Genomic DNA, 18636 nt, shown 5'->3' on the forward strand with positions numbered 1-18636 from the left:
CTGCAGGATGCATAGAGTCCAATTGGTAAATCCAAAAGGACTCTCTGCGTCTTAAAGTTAGTTATTAGGGGGTATCCAATCTTTGACTTGAATTTTCTAACATTTTGGGTCTGAATTATGGTGTACTCTAAAGTGTTCAGGGACGCTGTGTGTTTTTAAACCTGTCTTTATATTATTAATATGTTCATTGAGTCTAGTACGGATATTTCTTTTGGTTCTCCATACATAATTTTGCAACTGCAGCTTAAAAGATATACTACGTATGTAGTGCCGCAGGTGCATTTAAATTTCATGTTGAAAGTTTTTGTCCCCCCAGAGTTAGTAAAAACATTGCCCCTATCTACATATTTACACATTCCACATCTTGATACTCCACATTTGTATGTGCCTGGTTTTTGTTCCAGTCAGTGTGTGGCTTTAGTGGCTCTTTGTTGTTGTGATGGATCGCGTAATTTAGTGGGTGCTAATATATTTTTAAAATCTCTGTTTTTTTCTAAACGTAACTAACGGTTTGTCGGGTAAAATGTCTCCCAAAATTGGATCTGCCTTTAATACCCCCCAGTGTTTTTTTAAAATATTTTGAATTTCTTTGGAACCCTGATTGTAAGTTGTTATAAATCTGATGTTATCATTCCTGGTTATTGGTTTTCTTATTTTATGGGGTTTAAGAAGTGTTTTTCTATCCATCTTTTGAACTCTTTCTTTAGCATGTTTGATGAATGGATTCCTCATAACCCTTTTCCAAAAATTTAGCATCCAGAATGGCAGCTTCATTTCTATAGTCACTCTCTCTGGTACAATTTCTCCTAATTCTTTGATATTGTCCCAGGGGAATATTGGTTTTCCACCAGGGTAAATGGCCACTTTTAGCGTTCAGGAAACCATTTTTGTCTGTAGGTTTCCGGTAATTCTTGACTGCCACTTTATTATTTTCATCTATAAAGAGGACCAAGTCAAGAAATTCTATTTTCTTCCTGTCCACCTTAGACACAAATTTTAAATTGAGGCTGTTTGAATTCATGTGATTAATAAACTCTCTACTATCAATTTCAGTGCCTTTCCAGATGATTATTACATCGTCTATGTATCTGTAATAACTAACTCCCAATACGTGGGTTATTAGACCAGATGTACTTTTCCTCAAAGCTGTGCATGTAGAGGTTAGCGTACGATGGGGCAAATGTAGTCCCCATCGCTGTTCCCTGTATCTGTTTGTAAAATGTATTATTATAAACAAAATAATTATGTGATAGTATAAAATTTATACCTGTTAGAATAAACTCTAAATAGATTTGGGATAAAAAATCTTTGCTGAGTATTTCATCTATGGCTTTAATGCCCAAATCATGTGGGATGCATGTGTACAGAGATGATACGTCACATGCAATCCACAGTTATTTATTTTCCCAATTCATGCCTTCAAAAATATTGATGGTGTGTATAGTGTCTCTGAGATATGCCTTGGTAGACTATACTACATTTTGTAAATAATGATATATGTAAACAGAGAGGTTGTTAGTTAAGGAGCCTATCCCCGAAATGATGGGCCTACACGGTGGTGAGATAAGAGTTTTATGCACCTTTGGTAGGTGATAAAAGGTTGGAATGGTTGGATGGTTTTCAGTTAAAAAGAGAAACTCATCATTATTAAGAATGTTATTATTTTTAGCATCTTTAAGACTTATGTTGAGTTCTTTTCTATACTTGAGGGTGGGATCAAAGTTTAATTTTTTGTATGTGCTCTGATCATTAAAAATATTGAAAGCCTCTGTTAGATAGTCATTTCTGTTTTGTATGACTACCACTCCCCCCTTATCTGCTGCCCTAATGGTAATGTTTTGATTATTTTGTATATTTTTTAAAGTTCTCCTTTCATCCAGAGATAGATTATCATTATATTTATGGATCCAATCTCTGCTTTTCTTCTCCCAGAGTTTAGTTAGATCACCACAAACAAGTTTATTAAATGTAGTGATAAATTCTCCCTGGGCTGAATAGGGATAGAAGCTTGATTTATGTTTAAAATTGCTATGTCTAATAGATTCTTCATAATCATGAATACTTAAATCTAGCAGATCTTCCATTCTTTGATGGTCTGGTGTAAATGTAGCTAAACTATCCTCACAGTTAGCTAAATCATTAAGTATTCCCAATGTTTGATGGTCAGAATGATCTAGTTTAGTGAGAGACAGTGAATTAACCTTAAGTGCACTTTTTATAAAATATCTCTTCAGAGTGAGATTTCTTATATACTTTTGTATGTCTATATACGTCTGAAATTTATCCGAGGCTTTTTTGGGGGGCAAAATTTAGCAACAAAGAAATAAATCTTCTAGCTAAGGGCCTAAATTTTGCACCCAAAAAAGCCCCGGATAAATTTCAGACGTATATAGACATACAAAAATATATAAGAAATCTCACTCTAAAGAGATATTTTATAAAAAGTGCACCTAAGGTTAATTCACTGCCATCGGCAGATGCGCACACATCCTCAATTGAATGTTGGCAGTGCGAGGTGAATTCTGAAAATGGCAGGGTGGTGAAAGAATCCTCCATTCTTTCACCACCCTGCCATTTTTGGAATCTGCCGGGATGCAGCGTAAGCTGCATCCCGTTGGATTTTCACCACCCTGCCATTTTTGCAATCCACCGGGATGCAGCAAAGGCAAACTGAGCATTACAAAAGCAACACCTAATGGCCCACATTAAAGTGTTTAAAAAAAACAATAACAACTAACCGCCCACATCAAGTATTAAAAAAAATCCCGCACGAAATATAACAAACAAAAATCCTACACAAAGTATTAACTCCTAAACCGCAAACCCCCCACATCGCAATAAACTTATTTACCCTATTAACCCCTAAACTGCAAAACCCCCACATCGCAATAAACCTATTTAACCTATTAACCCCTAAACCGCAAAACCCCTACATCGCAATAAACCTATTTCAATTATTAACCCCTAAACTGCAAAACCCCTACATCGCAATAAACCTATTTACCCTATTAAACCCTAAACCCCTACATCGCAATAAACCTATTTTCCTTATTAACCCCTGTTTAACTTATTAACCCTTTAAATCGCCAAAACCCACAACGCAAATACCTATTTAAATAACTAAGTACAGTACACTAACCTAATACCCCCTAACCAAACAACCCCTAACCTAACACCCCATTAAATAAACCCAAATTACCTAAACTAATACTGTCTAAAGTTACAAAAAATAAAGCTACTCAAATCCTATTGGCTGTTTAAATTAGCCAATAGGATGAGAGCAAGTGAAATTTTATTGGCTATTCAAATCAGCCAATAGAATGTCACTTGCTCTCATGCTATTGGATAATTTAAATAGCCAATAGGATTTGAGTAGCTTTCATCCTATTGGCTGATTTTAATTGGCTATTGGCTGATTTTAATCGTCTACCTTGAATTCACTATTCAGTGTACGGCGGAGATCGTACAAAGAGGATCCTCCACGCTTCATGGCTCCGCGGTCGCCGGTCTTCAATTCCAGGGTCGCCGGTCTTCAGCTCTGCGGTCTTCAGCTCCGCTCCGCGCAGGATGTTCCTGGAAGAAGAAGAGGTTGCGCTTGGAAGAAGACTTCACCGCCTGGAACAGGACCTTCTCCACCAAACTTCAGGAACCGTGAGTACCAACCTGAGGTTTTTTTTGGGGGATTTGTTTTATTTAGATTAGCAATGGGCAGAAAAAGAGCTAAATGCCCTTTTAAGGGCAATGCCCAAACAAATGCCCTTCTCAGGGCAATGGGTAGTTTAGGTTTTTTAGTGTTAGGTTATTTTATTTGGGGGGGTTTAGTGGTTGGGGGGTTTTACTGTTAGGGGAGCTTTGTGTATTTTCTTGAAAAAGAGCTAATTATCTTGGGGCAGTGCCCTGCAAAAAGTCCTTGTAAGGGCTACTGGTAGTTTATTCTTAGAGTAGGGGGTGTTTTTATTTTGGGGGGTCTTTTTATTTTCATAGGGATTGGGTTTAATTTTGATAAATTTGGTAATTTGATTTTTTTTATTTTCTGTAATGTTAGACTTTTTTTTTTTTTAAACTTTTTTTTTGGGTGTTAGGTTAGGGGGTGTTAGGTTAGTGTATTGTACTTAGTTATTTAAATAGTTATTTGCGTTATGGGTTTTGGCGGTTTAAAGGGTTAATAAGTTAAGGTTTATTGGGTGTAGGGGTTTTGCGGTTTAGGGGTTAATAGGGTAAATAGGTTTATTGGGATGTAGGGGTTTTGCGGTTTAGGGGTTAATAGGGTAAATATGTTTATTGCAATGTAGGGGTTTAGGGGTTATGTATATAAAGAAATATACTTAAAGTAAATATAATTTAAAGAGAATAAACTTTGTATTTTTTTAGGACAGTAGTTTGTCTAATTAGAGTGTGGCTATATCTGTAGTTTATTATGTAGAAATATTTTTTATTTATTTAAGATAGTAGTCCATTAAAATTATAGTATTGCTACACCTGTAGCTTAGATTTTTATATAAAAGAAGAGTTACAAAATACGTTGTTTCTACATCTGTAGTTTAAAAAAATAATTTGACTGCCCTCTGGGCAGGCTTATCGACTAGTATATATATATATATATATATATATATATATAAATGAAATAAAAATATAAACTCACCGGCCACTTTATTAGGTACACCTATTCAATTACTTGGTAACACAAATTGCTAATCAACCAATCACATGGCAGCAACTCAATGCATTTAGGTATCTAGACGTGGTGAAGACGACTTGCTGAAGTTCAAACCGAATATCAGAATGGGGAAGAAAGGGTATTTAAGTGACTTTGAACGTGGTATCGTTGTTGGTGCCAGGCAGGCTGGTCTGAGTATTTAAAAAAACGCTGATCTACTGGGATTTTCACGCACAACCATCTCTAGGAATTGCAGAGAATGATCTGAAAAAGAGAAAATATTCAGTGAGCAGCAGTTGTGTGGACGAAAATACCTTGATGTCAGCGGTCAGAGGAGAATGGGCAGACTGGTTTGAGATGATAGAAAGGCAACAGTAATGCAAATAACCACTTGTTACAACCAAGGTATGCAGAATACCATCTCTGAATGCACAACACATCGAACCCTGAAGCAGATGGGCTACAACAGCAGAAGACCACACTGGGGTGCCACTCATGACAGCTAAGAACTCGCACAGGCTTACGAAAATCGGACAATAGAAGATTGGAAAAATGTTGCCTGGTCTAATGAGTCTTTATTTCAGCTGCGACATTCAGATAGTAGGGCCAGAAATAGGCGTAAACATCATAAAATCATGGATCTATCCTGCCTTGTATCAACGGTTCAGGCTGCTGGTGGTGGGGTGGTGTAATGATGTGGGGTATATTTTCTTGGCACACTTTGGGCCCCTTAGTACCAATTGAGCATCATTTAAATGCCACAGCCTACCTGAGTATTGTTGCTGGCCATGTCCATCCCTTTATGGCTACAGTGTACCCATCATCTGATGGCTACTTCCAGCAAGATAATGCACCATGTCACAAAGCTCAAATCATCTCAAACTGATTTCTTGAACATGACTATATTAAAGCAGTTCTGAAGGCAAAAGGGGGTTGAAACCGGGACTAGCAAGGTGTACCTAATAAAGTGGCCGGTGAGTGTGTGTGTGTATATATATATATATATATATATATATATATATATATATATATATATATATATATAGGTCTATCCATTTAAAAATACTAAGAATATTATAATGTTAAATATTTATAGTAAATATGCAGTAAAATACATTATTAAATATTATTATAGAATTATTTTTTAGACATATATATACATGTATGTATGTAAATATAAATATATATATATATATATATATATATATATATATATATACATTTGAACCCTTATAAATATATTTGATAAATATTTATATGAATAATTATGAGATAGTATTTATATGAGTGTAACTGTTTATTTTGTGTTTGTTGCAACTTTTATTTTATCCCTAACCCTTTACGTGAGGAGTTCAGTCGCGCTAACCTAACATGTGTTAAATTCAATTGTGCTCAAGCGAATGCATTTACTTTCCACTTGTAATAAGTGTGCAAATTAAAGTGCCCATAATATTTAAAAACTGTGCGTGCTAATGTTAGTGCACCACTTATAATACTATACTTAGTAGTTAGGTTACAACAATAACCATTAAAAACATTTGCTGTAAGTTTCCTAGAACATTTGCTTAAGGCTACAATTTGAGTTACAATGCTTTTTGCAGAATAAAGGGTCAAGAAATTCAATAATGTTCATGCATGTTTTAAAGACTTTATATAGAGATGTGTCAAGGAGCGCCTGATAAAAAGGCTAGGCGGAAATAGATTACAGATATTCCCTTTTAAGTGTAAATATTTAATCTTAAAAAACATATAGTATTAAAAAACAAAAACATATAGTATTAAAAACAAAAACATATAGTATTAAAAACAAAAACATATAGTATTAAAAACAAAAACATATAGTATTAAAAACAAAACATATAGTATTAAAAACAAAAACATATAGTATTAAAAACAAAACATATAGTATTAAAAACAAAAACATAGTATTAAAAACAAAACATATAGTATTAAAAACAAAAACATAGTATTAAAAACAAAACATATAGTATTAAAAACAAAAACATATAGTATTAAAAACAAAACATATAGTATTAAAAACAAAAACATATAGTATTAAAAACAAAACATATAGTATTAAAAACAAAAAACATATAGTATTAAAAACAAAAACATATAGTATTAAAAACAAAAACATATAGTATTAAAAACAAAACATATAGTATTAAAACAAAACATATAGTATTAAAAACAAAAACATGGACTTCCGGTAGGCGGCTTAACAAGATGGCCACAGCTTCACCCTGATCCGAGACTGAAGCTTGCTTTTGAGTACACTGTGGCAACATCTCCAGCCATCCATACCTCCCTTGGCAATAATTGTGCCCGGGAATACTCCAGGATCAGGACACTACAACTCCTGGCCTCCGAGAAGGCACAGAACAGTAAGAAATTTGTCTTTGGACCTGCAGACGTGCACACTCAGACAACCAAGATGGCGCACATTGCTGAGGCCCTAGCAGATATATTCCTGCCTATGCTGGACTCCCTAACAACAACTATAGGGGATCTCCTCTGTGAAGTGCGAGAGCTTCGCTCACCCGAACCTCCTAATATAACTCCTACATGTTTGAGTGTGCCTCGCCAGATCTCATCAGCTCATGTGAAAGAAGATACCTTGGATAACGGCACTATATCGCCGATGGAGGTGTCACACTCCCCTATCCTCCTTCCCTATACACAATACCCGTTCATGTCGGAAACAGAGATAAGGAAAGAGGTGGCTGTCCCCCATACACTGATCTGCCCAAGACCTGCCTCTGTGGAGGTGCGTCAAATTTTGAGATTCCTGGCAATTTTGGGAATGAGAGCGCTGACGGCTTCACGACCGGTGTCCCTAATCCTCTTCAATTTGGCCCTCCAGCCATCAGCATGCTGATATGTTCAGCCGACACGTCTGACCAATGTCTTCACATGGCGGAAAGGGGCGACGACGCAAATCCCGAGCTTCCAGATGCCCCCGCCGCACTGTGCACACCGGGAGAAGACAGCAGCTGCAGAACTCATGCTGCACAGGAGAGCAGACAGGCAGCGGTTGTCACTACCACACCGCAGGGAACCATTCTACAGATTGCCTCAGGGTCGGAATGGAGAGGTGACGGCTACTCTACTGCCGCGCTACTGTACCCGCTTCTCACTGCGGAGCAGCCCCTCTCTCAGCCGCAAAAGAACTGCACCCTCCTGAGGCATGAGTGCCATACTCCTTCTCGTGCTGGGGTCGGGTGATCCGTTCAAGACAACAGCTCTATATTCCAGCGGACTGGCTCATGTGTAATGGTGGACTAACAGGCATATTCTAATATTTGACTGTGTGTGTGCTTTAATATCTTTGCACTTTGTTCTCAGTTATACACCGCTTCTTTTCTGTTAAAATAATTGAGTCTACTGTACCCATTAGAAAACATAATTTAGTATCAGGATTTACCGGGGCTGAAAACATTTAGGAACAGCGGCTACACTAATCTATTGTCATGTATATCAATCACTTTGTGCTGCTTTGATGCTGTTAGCCTGATTTGCCGGACAATGTTATCCAGTCTACTAATAGTACTTTGCTTGGCTGGCAACTAACAATAAAATCTTGCTAACACTTTTCTTATCAGATGTATCTTGGTGAATCAAAACGCTACTGTACACTGAGATCTCACCATATATATATATATATATATATATATATATATAAACTCTTGCTTGGGGCCATAGTCAGTTGTATTTAATCATTCTGAGTAGCTTGGGAATGCGCACATCCCACCCATAACCACCAAGAAACCATCAAGTATTTACATGCATGCAATATTAAGGCGGCCACACTGTTTACACTGGGCGATTAGCACAGTCAGTCACTAATCCGTTGTATAATATAAGATACCTACCGGGCAGTATACTCTGTTAATTAATTGAAGCTGAGTAAATGACGCCCTTACACATACCTAGCTGGGGACCGCTTAACTTAGTTTTTTTTTCCTATTGCAATTGCTGCCCACATACCTGCTGAACCCATTTAAGACCTGTCTTGTTTTAGTTTAACTTTTATGTATAGCTTAGAGGCTTTATTTCACTATTTTATCATGTAATATGTGTTGTATTGTTAGTTGCGATTATAAACTGCTGAACAATCATAGTGCTGTCTGCTGAGGATTGCAGTGCCTTATAACTCGCACAATATGTCAACAACTCTAGCCACGCTGCTGTCTTATAAGGGCCGCATTTCCACTGTAACTCCATAGTTTGATTATTGTGTTTTATTTTGTTTTGTTTTGTTCTTTAATGTTTTCATCCTGTTTAGTATTTTAAACTTTATTTAACTAGCGCTCATCACCCTGAAACATAGTAACTCCTCCAATCAGTTCAATTTCCTCAAATTAATGGATTCCCCATTTTATTGTGGGCTAGGCGATTTCGCTATATGCTTATCTTTACACATTTTTGGCCGAATGTCACTTAATCTGACTAAGATATCTGTTAGTTTGGATTTGGTTTGATTACTGCAGCATAACATTGATGCCCCATAATACTTAATGCTGCTAGTCATCATTTTCCCTACATAATTCATACTAACTCAGTATTGGCTATCAGCTCATGCAGCTTTTCCTTTCCTGTAAGCAGCCTGAATATAGTCATCTTGCAGCAGCCCCTGGATTGAGACTGGCATCCTATTTTCAGGCCCCAGGCTAAGAGTCAACTATATAAATGCCTGCTGGTCCCCTATATTAGTAAACTGGTTTTTCCACTCTGCGTACCCGAAAATCTGGTAACATATAGTCTTGGTCCGGGGCACAGCATAACTCAATATCACTCCCACGATAGTGCCAATTCTCTATATCAAACTCACATTGCTACCGGGCTATACGATTGAGATACAATAGCTATCCCCCATATTGTTTCAATTTACCTTATGTACCCATTATAGATCAGATCTTTTAAGTATGGTTAGAACCTCTTTATGTAGGGACAAGCCTAACATTAGGGGAACATTCATGTAGAAACGCCCACAAAAATAGCTGGGATAACCCCACAACTTTGCTCTGGCTCTTGTGATCTGAGTACAACATATCTGGGTTATGGAGCATCAAGGGAGAATTGAAAGTGTGTACTAGTTTTAGTTTTGTTATGTCTGTGTTTATAGATGTTTAGGTATGTTAGGTTATAAAATAATAAAACCCCAGTAGTGAGGTACACTTGCGTAAAAACTAGATTGCTCTCTCTTTTGTAGAGGATTTCGACAGCCTTTATTGTACCTGTGAACATTGAGCTCTTTTCCTTTTTGTTTCTTAATGTATCGGATATATATACATTTGGTAGCCACATTGTACTGTTTTATCTACTTTGTAAACGTTTATCTCACCCTGCGTGGTGTTTCACAGATACACAGTTTATTCTTGTACCTCATGCTGGTTATAAATAAAATTAAAAAAAAAAAAAAACATATAGTATTAAAAACAAAACATATAGTATTAAAAACAAAAACATAGTATTAAAAACAAAAACATATAGTATTAAAAACAAAAAAATTAAGTATTAAAAACAAAAACATATAGTATTAAAAACAAAAACATTAAGTATTAAAAACAAAAACATATAGTATTAAAAACAAAACATATAGTATTAAAAACAAAAACATTAAGTATTAAAAACAAAAACATATAGTATTAAAAACAAAAACATTAAGTATTAAAAACAAAAACATATAGTATTAAAAACAAAAACATTAAGTATTAAAAACAAAAACATATAGTATTAAAAACAAAAACATATAGTATTAAAAACAAAAACATATAGTATTAAAAACAAAAACATTAAGTATTAAAAACAAAAACATTAAGTATTAAAAACAAAAACATATAGTATTAAAAACAAAAACATATAGTATTAAAAACAAAAACATATAGTATTAAAAACAAAAACATTAAGTATTAAAAACAAAAAAAATAAGTATTAAAAACAAAAACATATAGTATTAAAAACAAAAACATATAGTATTAAAAACAAAAACATATAGTATTAAAACAAAACATATAGTATTAAAAACAAAAACATATAGTATTAAAAACAAAAACATATAGTATTAAAACAAAACATAGTATTAAAAACAAAAACATATAGTATTAAAAACAAAAACATAGTATTAAAAACAAAAACATTAAGTATTAAAAACAAAAACATTAAGTATTAAAAACAAAAACATTAAGTATTAAAACAAAAACATATAGTATTAAAAACAAAAACATTAAGTATTAAAAACAAAAACATTAAGTATTAAAAACAAAAACATATAGTATTAAAAACAAAAACATTAAGTATTAAAAACAAAAACATATAGTATTAAAAACAAAAACATATAGTATTAAAAACAAAAACATATAGTATTAAAAACAAAAACATTAAGTATTAAAAACAAAAACATATAGTATTAAAAACAAAAACATATAGTATTAAAAACAAAAACATTAAGTATTAAAAACAAAAACATATAGTATTAAAAACAAAAACATATAGTATTAAAAACAAAAACATATAGTATTAAAAACAAAAACATATAGTATTAAAAACAAAAACATTAAGTATTAAAAACAAAAACATTAAGTATTAAAAACAAAAACATATAGTATTAAAAACAAAAACATATAGTATTAAAAACAAAAACATATAGTATTAAAAACAAAAACATATAGTATTAAAAACAAAAACATATTGGGGCCTATCTATCAAGCTATCAGACTCGACAGAAACACAAGTTATGAAGCAGCGGTCTAAAGACCGCTGCTCCATAACCCTGTCCGCCTGCTCAGAGCAGGCGGACAGGAATCGCCGGAAATCAACCCGATCGAATACGATCGGGTTGATTGATACCTCCCTGCTGGTGGCCGATTGGCCGTGAGTCAGCAGGGGGCGGCGTTGCATCAGCAGCTCTTGTGAGCTATTGGTGCAATGCTGAATACGGAGAGCGTATTGCTCTCCGCATTCAGCGAGGTCTTGCGGACCTGATCCGTACTGTCGGATTAGGTCCACAAGACCTTTCATAAATAGAGGCCATAGTATTAAAAACAAAAACATTAAGTATTAAAAACAAACTTTAAAAAGCACCAAATATATGGCGTACAGTTTAGCATGGATCCATGTTACAGAATTAGATTCACAGGATATATTTTGTGATTGGGTGATGGCTGCCACATGACCCATTAGGAAGGGAAATTTAACTAACTGGCATTTATCAGAAAAAATCTACTCATTTGCATTGTCTTTTTATTATGCATTTATTCATTATACTATTGTACCGTGTTTAGTGGTCCTACGTAACTCAACTTTTTTGCTTCTCAGCACAAACAGCACGGCTGCTAATTTCTGAAATATTATATAAGATATTTGCCTTATTGCCATGTTTTACACCTACTAATACAGTTTCCTATACTTTCGTAATAACGCTTTCATTATATAGACTTTTAGATTTATAATAGAAACTACATCATGGGTTTTTATGTGAAATTGCTCAAAGAAAAAATGAAATAAGAATGTTACTGTGCTTCATTACTTTTCCTATTTTCTTTGCAAATGTTTTTATGACTGTGTTCTTGGGTAGATTTTTTTTTATATTGTTTCAGGATCCAAGTTTCTTATAGTTACTGGAGCCATTTTCCCCCAGTGTTTTTCTAGGTGTCTGTCGTTGATTAGTATAGGCAAAGTCCTCATTTTCTCTGCATACTGTTAGCTAAGTAGCATTCAAGGTTTACCTAATGAATGAAAGTGAGGAAAGAGAGACCAATTTCCACAGTTTGTGCAGGTATCCTTCAGTGTTTAATACCATGTGGATAAAAGCTGATATTTAGACATGGAAATTGGTGGTCTTCCAGGCAATATAGGATCTGAAAATGCTAAATCCCTATATAAACAAATCTTGATTCAGACTGGAATGTCTTGGCTTGATCTTAAAGGTGATATTATAGCGACTGCTAGCTGTGGACTTGCCTCAAATATAATTATCTCTACATTCCAGCCATCAGCAGTGTCTACATTCTAAATAAGCTCAATTTTATTTCCACTGTAAATATACCTAATTTAACCCATGCAATGCTATCTAGACTTGTAGTATATTCTAAAACATTTGTTTTGCGATTCTTTTAAAACTACATTGTTAAAAATAATTCAGTGTCAGTGTATTTTATTACATTTCTTTATTCAGTTTATTTAAAGAAGATGGGCAAAAAACTGTAGCATACAAATCTAGATCAATGGCTATTGTGTAGAGTGTAGCAATGTTTATTTTCTAAACATAAATAGCCTTTTTGCAATCAAGTAGTTGCTTGTTGCTACTTAAGCCTTTGAAATAAAAACCACATATGTCTTGTGCAGGTTTATCATAGGAAAAACAATATATATATATACTGTATATATATATATATATATATATATATACTGTATATATATATATATATATATATATACTGTATATATATATATATATATATATATATATATATATACTGTATATATATATATATATATATATATATATATATATATAGATAGATAGATAGATATAGAACAGATATAGCGCACTCCCACTTGCCAAAGTCTCAAGACCAGGGTGCATAAACCATTAAATAAAGTCCAATAATATGCACTCACCTAATAAAGTGTGCTGTGCTTTAAATCCAGTGAGTGCATATTATGGGACTTTATATATATATATATATATATATATATATATATATATATATATAAAAGGAAAAACAATATATACATATATATATAGTATAGAACAGAAGTGAGTATACCCCTGTGCAATATCACTTAAATGTCAAATGGTTAAAAATTGTATCACCTTACAGTAATTGCTTTACTTCTAAGTTGAACAGTAGGGTATTTGCTCTTATGTATACACCTGTGATCGCTGAAACACAAATTAGAAAACCTGTGATCATTGAAACAAAATTGAGTATACCTAATTGCATGAACATGGTTATAAAATGACCTGTGAGCACGAGAACTTCAGTTTTGAACCTATGGGATGTGTCTATCTGTATGTCTGCATCATTGCTCCACATGGGAAAGAATTGCCGAAAGGATTTGAAAAATCTGATTATTAGACTTCACAAAGATGGAAAAAGATATAGGAAGATTAGTGACCAACTAAAAAATAATCGAAACACAGTTGCAGCAGTAATCAGGAGGTATAGAACAAGCCGTAGTATTACTAATCAGAGCCGCAGTAGCTGTCCTCCTAAAATGACACCACGGACATTACGCTGCTTGCACAATCTAGCTCTCAAAAACAGATGGGCAAATTCTTGGCTCAGGGGTTATCAGTGGAAACTGCAGTTTCTGTGACAGTACAGACAGTGCAAAGTAGATAGCATAATGTCAACCTTTATAGATGTCGTCCAAGAAAAAAAAAATGGTTTGCTCTTCGGTACAAAACTGCAAGATTAAACTTAGTTAATGAACAGGAAAAGAAGCCTGATGAATATCAGCAAGTTTGGCGTGAACCTGGCCAAAATTACGAAAGAGCTTGACTTGAATCCAATAGAACACCTTTGGTGTATTTTAAAGCGAAAAGTAGTGCAACACAACCCCTCAAGCAAAGAGCACCTGAAAAAATTGTCTCTGAAGAATGGAAGAACATCTATATATAAATTTGTGCCACACTGGTATCCTCCATGCCAAGGAGGATTGTGTCTGCCATCAAAAATATAGGTGAACATACAAAGTATTGAAAAAATAAAAGATTTTGAATCTTAGTAATGAAAGGAGTTTGGACTTTTGTTGCATTGACTGTAAGGTGATACGATTATGAATCATTTGACATTTAAGTGATATTGAACCGGGGTGTACTCACTTTTGTGATAATGTGGTAATACTTACCTCTACTGCATGTGTGTGGATAGTGAACTATGTAATAAACAGGATATGTGTCTTCTAGTAGACAAGTATGATATAGATGCCTATTTATCAAATGTCTGTTGGACCTGATCCGACAGTGCGGATCAGGTCCAAACGACATCGCAAAAATGCAGAGAGCAATACGCTCTCCATATTCAGCATTGCACCAGCAGCTCTTGTCCAACGCCGCCCCCTGCAAGAAACATGCAGATCAGCCAATCAACAACTGCAAATCATCTCCCAGCAGCCTCTGCCTCTCATGTATCTTTTTCTGGGAGAGGCATGGGATCACATCAGAGGATGTGTTTTCCAAAATCTTTAACCTTTTAGCAAGGATTAAATCCATAGGACAGATTGGAATTTCATATTGACACCTTTCAGGTTGCAGATTTCATAGAAATCAATGAGAGGTGAGACACATGTCTGGCAGACCAAACAAAATGAGGATTAAAGTGTACTAGTATAAAAAGGATGCGATCATGGTTGCATTTTGTGCTATCCCAATAAGACAAAGGAGGAGATAGCATAGGTAGAACAGACAACCAGCATTAGTAGCTCCCCTAGGAATGCACAGACGAGTGTCTGTGTACTTCTCATGAGGAGTGGTCTACACACTCTCACTGAATGTCAAATAATGCTGGAACAAACACACCAGGTTGCCTGGTCAGGAATGTGTCTTTCCAGCATTAGGTGGGAATACTGATGTTCCACAATATCTGCAAGCAGGAATCAATGACTGAGTGGTCCTACTTACCTTAACCCCTTAAAGGGACACTGAACCCAAATTTTTTCTTTAGTGATTCAGATAGAGCATGCAATTTTAAGCAACTTTCTAATTTACTCCTATTATCAAATTGTCTTCATTCTCTTGGTATCTTTATTTGAAAAGCAAGAATGTAAATTTAGATGCCGGCCCATTTTTGTTGAACAACCTGAGTTGGTCTTGCTGAATGGTGGATAAATTCACCCACCAATAAACTAAAATAAGTGCTGTCCAGTGTACTGAACCAAAAATTGGATGCATTTATCATTGCACCAGCAGTTCTTGTGAACTGCTGGTGCAATGCCGCCCCCTGCAGATTTGCGGCCAATCGGCAGCTAGCAAGGGGTTTCAATCGTATTTGATCGGGTTGATTTTTGTTTGCGGCCTTAGAGCAGGCTGACAAGAGCCTTAGAGCAGGCTTTAGACCGCTGCTTCATAACTACTGTTTCCGGCAAGCCTAAAGGCTCACCAGAAACAAGGGGCATCAAGATCCATACGGAGCTTGTAAATTGCCCCCTATATCTCACCTATGTCGGAGTTGTGTGTGTGTTGTATGAGTTTGTGTGTGGTGTGTGGTGTGTGTGTGTGTGTGTGTGTGTGAGAGTTGTATGAGAGTGTGTATGATGTGTGTGTTATACGAGTGTGTGTGGAGTGTGTGTGTGCTGCATGAGTGTGTGTGTGGTGTGTGCATTGTATGAGAGTATGTGAATGTTGTATGTGAGTGTGTGTGTTGTATGATTGTGTGTGTGTGTGTATTGTATGAGAGTGTGTGGTGTGTGTGTTGTATGAGTGTGTGTGTGTGTATTGTATGAGAGTGTGTGGTGTGTGTAATGTATGCGAGTGTGTGTGTGTTGTATGAGTTTGTGCGTATTGTATGAGCGTGTGTATGTGTATTGTATGAGAGTGTGTTGTATGATTGTGTGTGTGTTGTGTGTATTATATGAGAGTGTTTGTGTTGTATGAGAGTGTGTATTGTATGAGTGTGTGTATTGTATGAGTGTGTGTATATTGTATGAGTGTGTGTATATTGTATGAGAGTGTGTGTATTGTATGGGAGTGTGTGTGGTGTGTGTGTGTGTATTGTATGAGATTGAGTGTGTTGTATGATAGTGTGTGTGGTGTGTGTATTGCATGAAAGTGTGTGTGTATTTTATGAGAGTGTGTGTGTTGTATGAGTGTGTGTGTGTGTATTGTATGAGAGTGTGTGTGGTGTGTGTAATGTATGCGAGTGTGTGTGTGTTGTGTGAGTTTGTGCGTATTGTATGAGAGTGTGTATTGTATGAGAGTGTGTGTGTTGTTTGATTGTGTGTGTGTTGTGTGTATTATATGAGAGTGTTTGTGTTGTATGAGAGTGTGTGTATTGTATGAGTGTGTTTATTGTATGAGTGTGTGTATATTGTATGAGAGTGTGTGTATATTGTATGAGAGTGTGTGTATATTGTATGAGAGTGTGTGTATTGTATGAGAATGTGTGTGTATTATGAGTGTGTGTATATTGTATGAGTGTGTGTGTGTATTGTATGAGAGTGTGTGTGTATTGTATGAGTGTGTTTTGTGTGTATTGTATGAGTGTGTGTGTGTGTATTGTATGAGAGTGTGTGTATTGTATGTACTGTAAAAGAGTGTTTGTGTATTGTATGAGTGTGTGCATTGTATGAGAGTGTGTGTGGTGTATATACTGTATGAAAGTGTGTATGTTGTATGAGTGTGTGTGTATTGTATGAGAGTGTGTGTGGTGTGTATGAGAGTGTGTATGTTGTATGAGTGTGTGTGTATTGTATGAGAGTGTGTGTGGTGTGTATGAGAGTGTGTGTATATTGTATGAGAGTGTGTATGTTGTATGATTGTGTGTGTGTTGTGTGTATTATATGAGAGTGTTTGTGTATTATATGAGTGTGTGTGTATTGTATGAGTGTGTGTGTATTGTATGAGTGTTTGTGTATTATATGAGTGTGTGTGTATTGTATGAGTGTGTGTGTATTGTATGAGTGTTTGTGTATTGTATGAGTGTGTGTGTATTATTTGAGTGTGTGTGTATTATATGAGTGTTTGTGTATTATATGAGTGCGTGTTTATTGTATGAGAGAGTGTGTTTTTTGTGTATTGTATGAAAGTGTTTGTGTATTGTATGAGTGTGTGTGTATTGTATGAGTGTGTGTGTATTGTATGAGTGTTTGTGTATTGTATGAGTGTGTGTGTATTGTATGAGTGTTTGTGTATTATATGAGTGTGTGTGTATTGTATGAGTGTGTGTGTATTTTATGAGTGTTTGTGTATTATATGAGTGTGTGTGTATTATATGAGTGTTTGTGTATTATATGAGTGTGTGTGTATTATATGAGTGTTTGTGTATTATATGAGTGTGTGTATTGTATGAGAGTGTGTGTATTGTATGAGTGTGTATTGTATGAGTGTTTGTGTATTATATGAGTGTGTGTTTATTGTATGAGTGTGTATTGTATGAGTGTTTGTGTATTATATGAGTGTGTGTGTATTGTATGAGTGTGTGTGTATTGTATGAGTGTGTATTGTATGAGTGTTTGTGTATTATATGAGTGTGTGTGTATTATATGAGTGTGTGTGTATTGTATGAGTGTGTATTGTATGAGTGTTTGTGTATTATATGAGTGTGTGTGTATTATATGAGTGTTTGTGTATTATATGAGTGTGTGTGTATTGTATGAGAGAGTGTGTTTTTTGTGTATTGTATGAGAGTGTTGGGCATATGTATCAAGCTCCGTATGGAGCTTGATGCCCCGTGTTTCTGAGTGTGTGTGTGTATTGTGTGAGAGTGTGTGGTGTGTATACTGTATGAGTGTGTGTGTGGTGTGTATATTGTATGAGAGTGTGTGTGTGTGTTGTATGAGATTGTGTGTGGTGTTTTAATTGTATGATAGTGTTTATGTTGTATAAAAGTGTGTGTGTTGTATAAGAGTGTGTCTGTGTGTGTTATTACCTTTTACAACACTAAGTTTGACTAAACGCCTAGATTATGAGTTTTGCATTAACAGGGCTGCAGTGCTAACAAGTCTGTTTTTTCACCGCTCCCTTAAGACAACGCTGGTATTACAGGTTTTTTTTTTAAAATCTGGCGTTAGCCGCAAAAAGATGAGCGTAGAGCAAAATTTAGCTCCTCACCTCAATACCAGTGTTGCTTACGATAGCGGTAAGCTGGCTAAACGTGCTTGTGCACAATTTCCCCATAGGAAACAATGGGGCTGAGCCGGCTGAAAAAAAACCTAACACCTGCAAAAAAGCAGCGTTCAGCTCCTAACGCAGCCCCATTGATTCCTATGGGGAAAGGAATTTTATGTCTACACCCCTAACACCCTAACATGAA

The 18636-nt window shown here is 35.3% G+C and overlaps 1 protein-coding gene across 1 annotated transcript in view; it reads left to right on the forward strand.

The window, feature by feature from the left end:
• Window positions 1–18636, forward strand: part of ERC2 (ELKS/RAB6-interacting/CAST family member 2) — a 1300133-nt gene that overhangs the window by 732101 nt on the left and 549396 nt on the right. The window lies entirely within an intron of this gene.

The sequence above is a fragment of the Bombina bombina genome, chromosome 7 (assembly GCF_027579735.1).
Source record: "Bombina bombina isolate aBomBom1 chromosome 7, aBomBom1.pri, whole genome shotgun sequence".
Taxonomy (NCBI): Eukaryota; Metazoa; Chordata; class Amphibia; order Anura; family Bombinatoridae; genus Bombina; species Bombina bombina.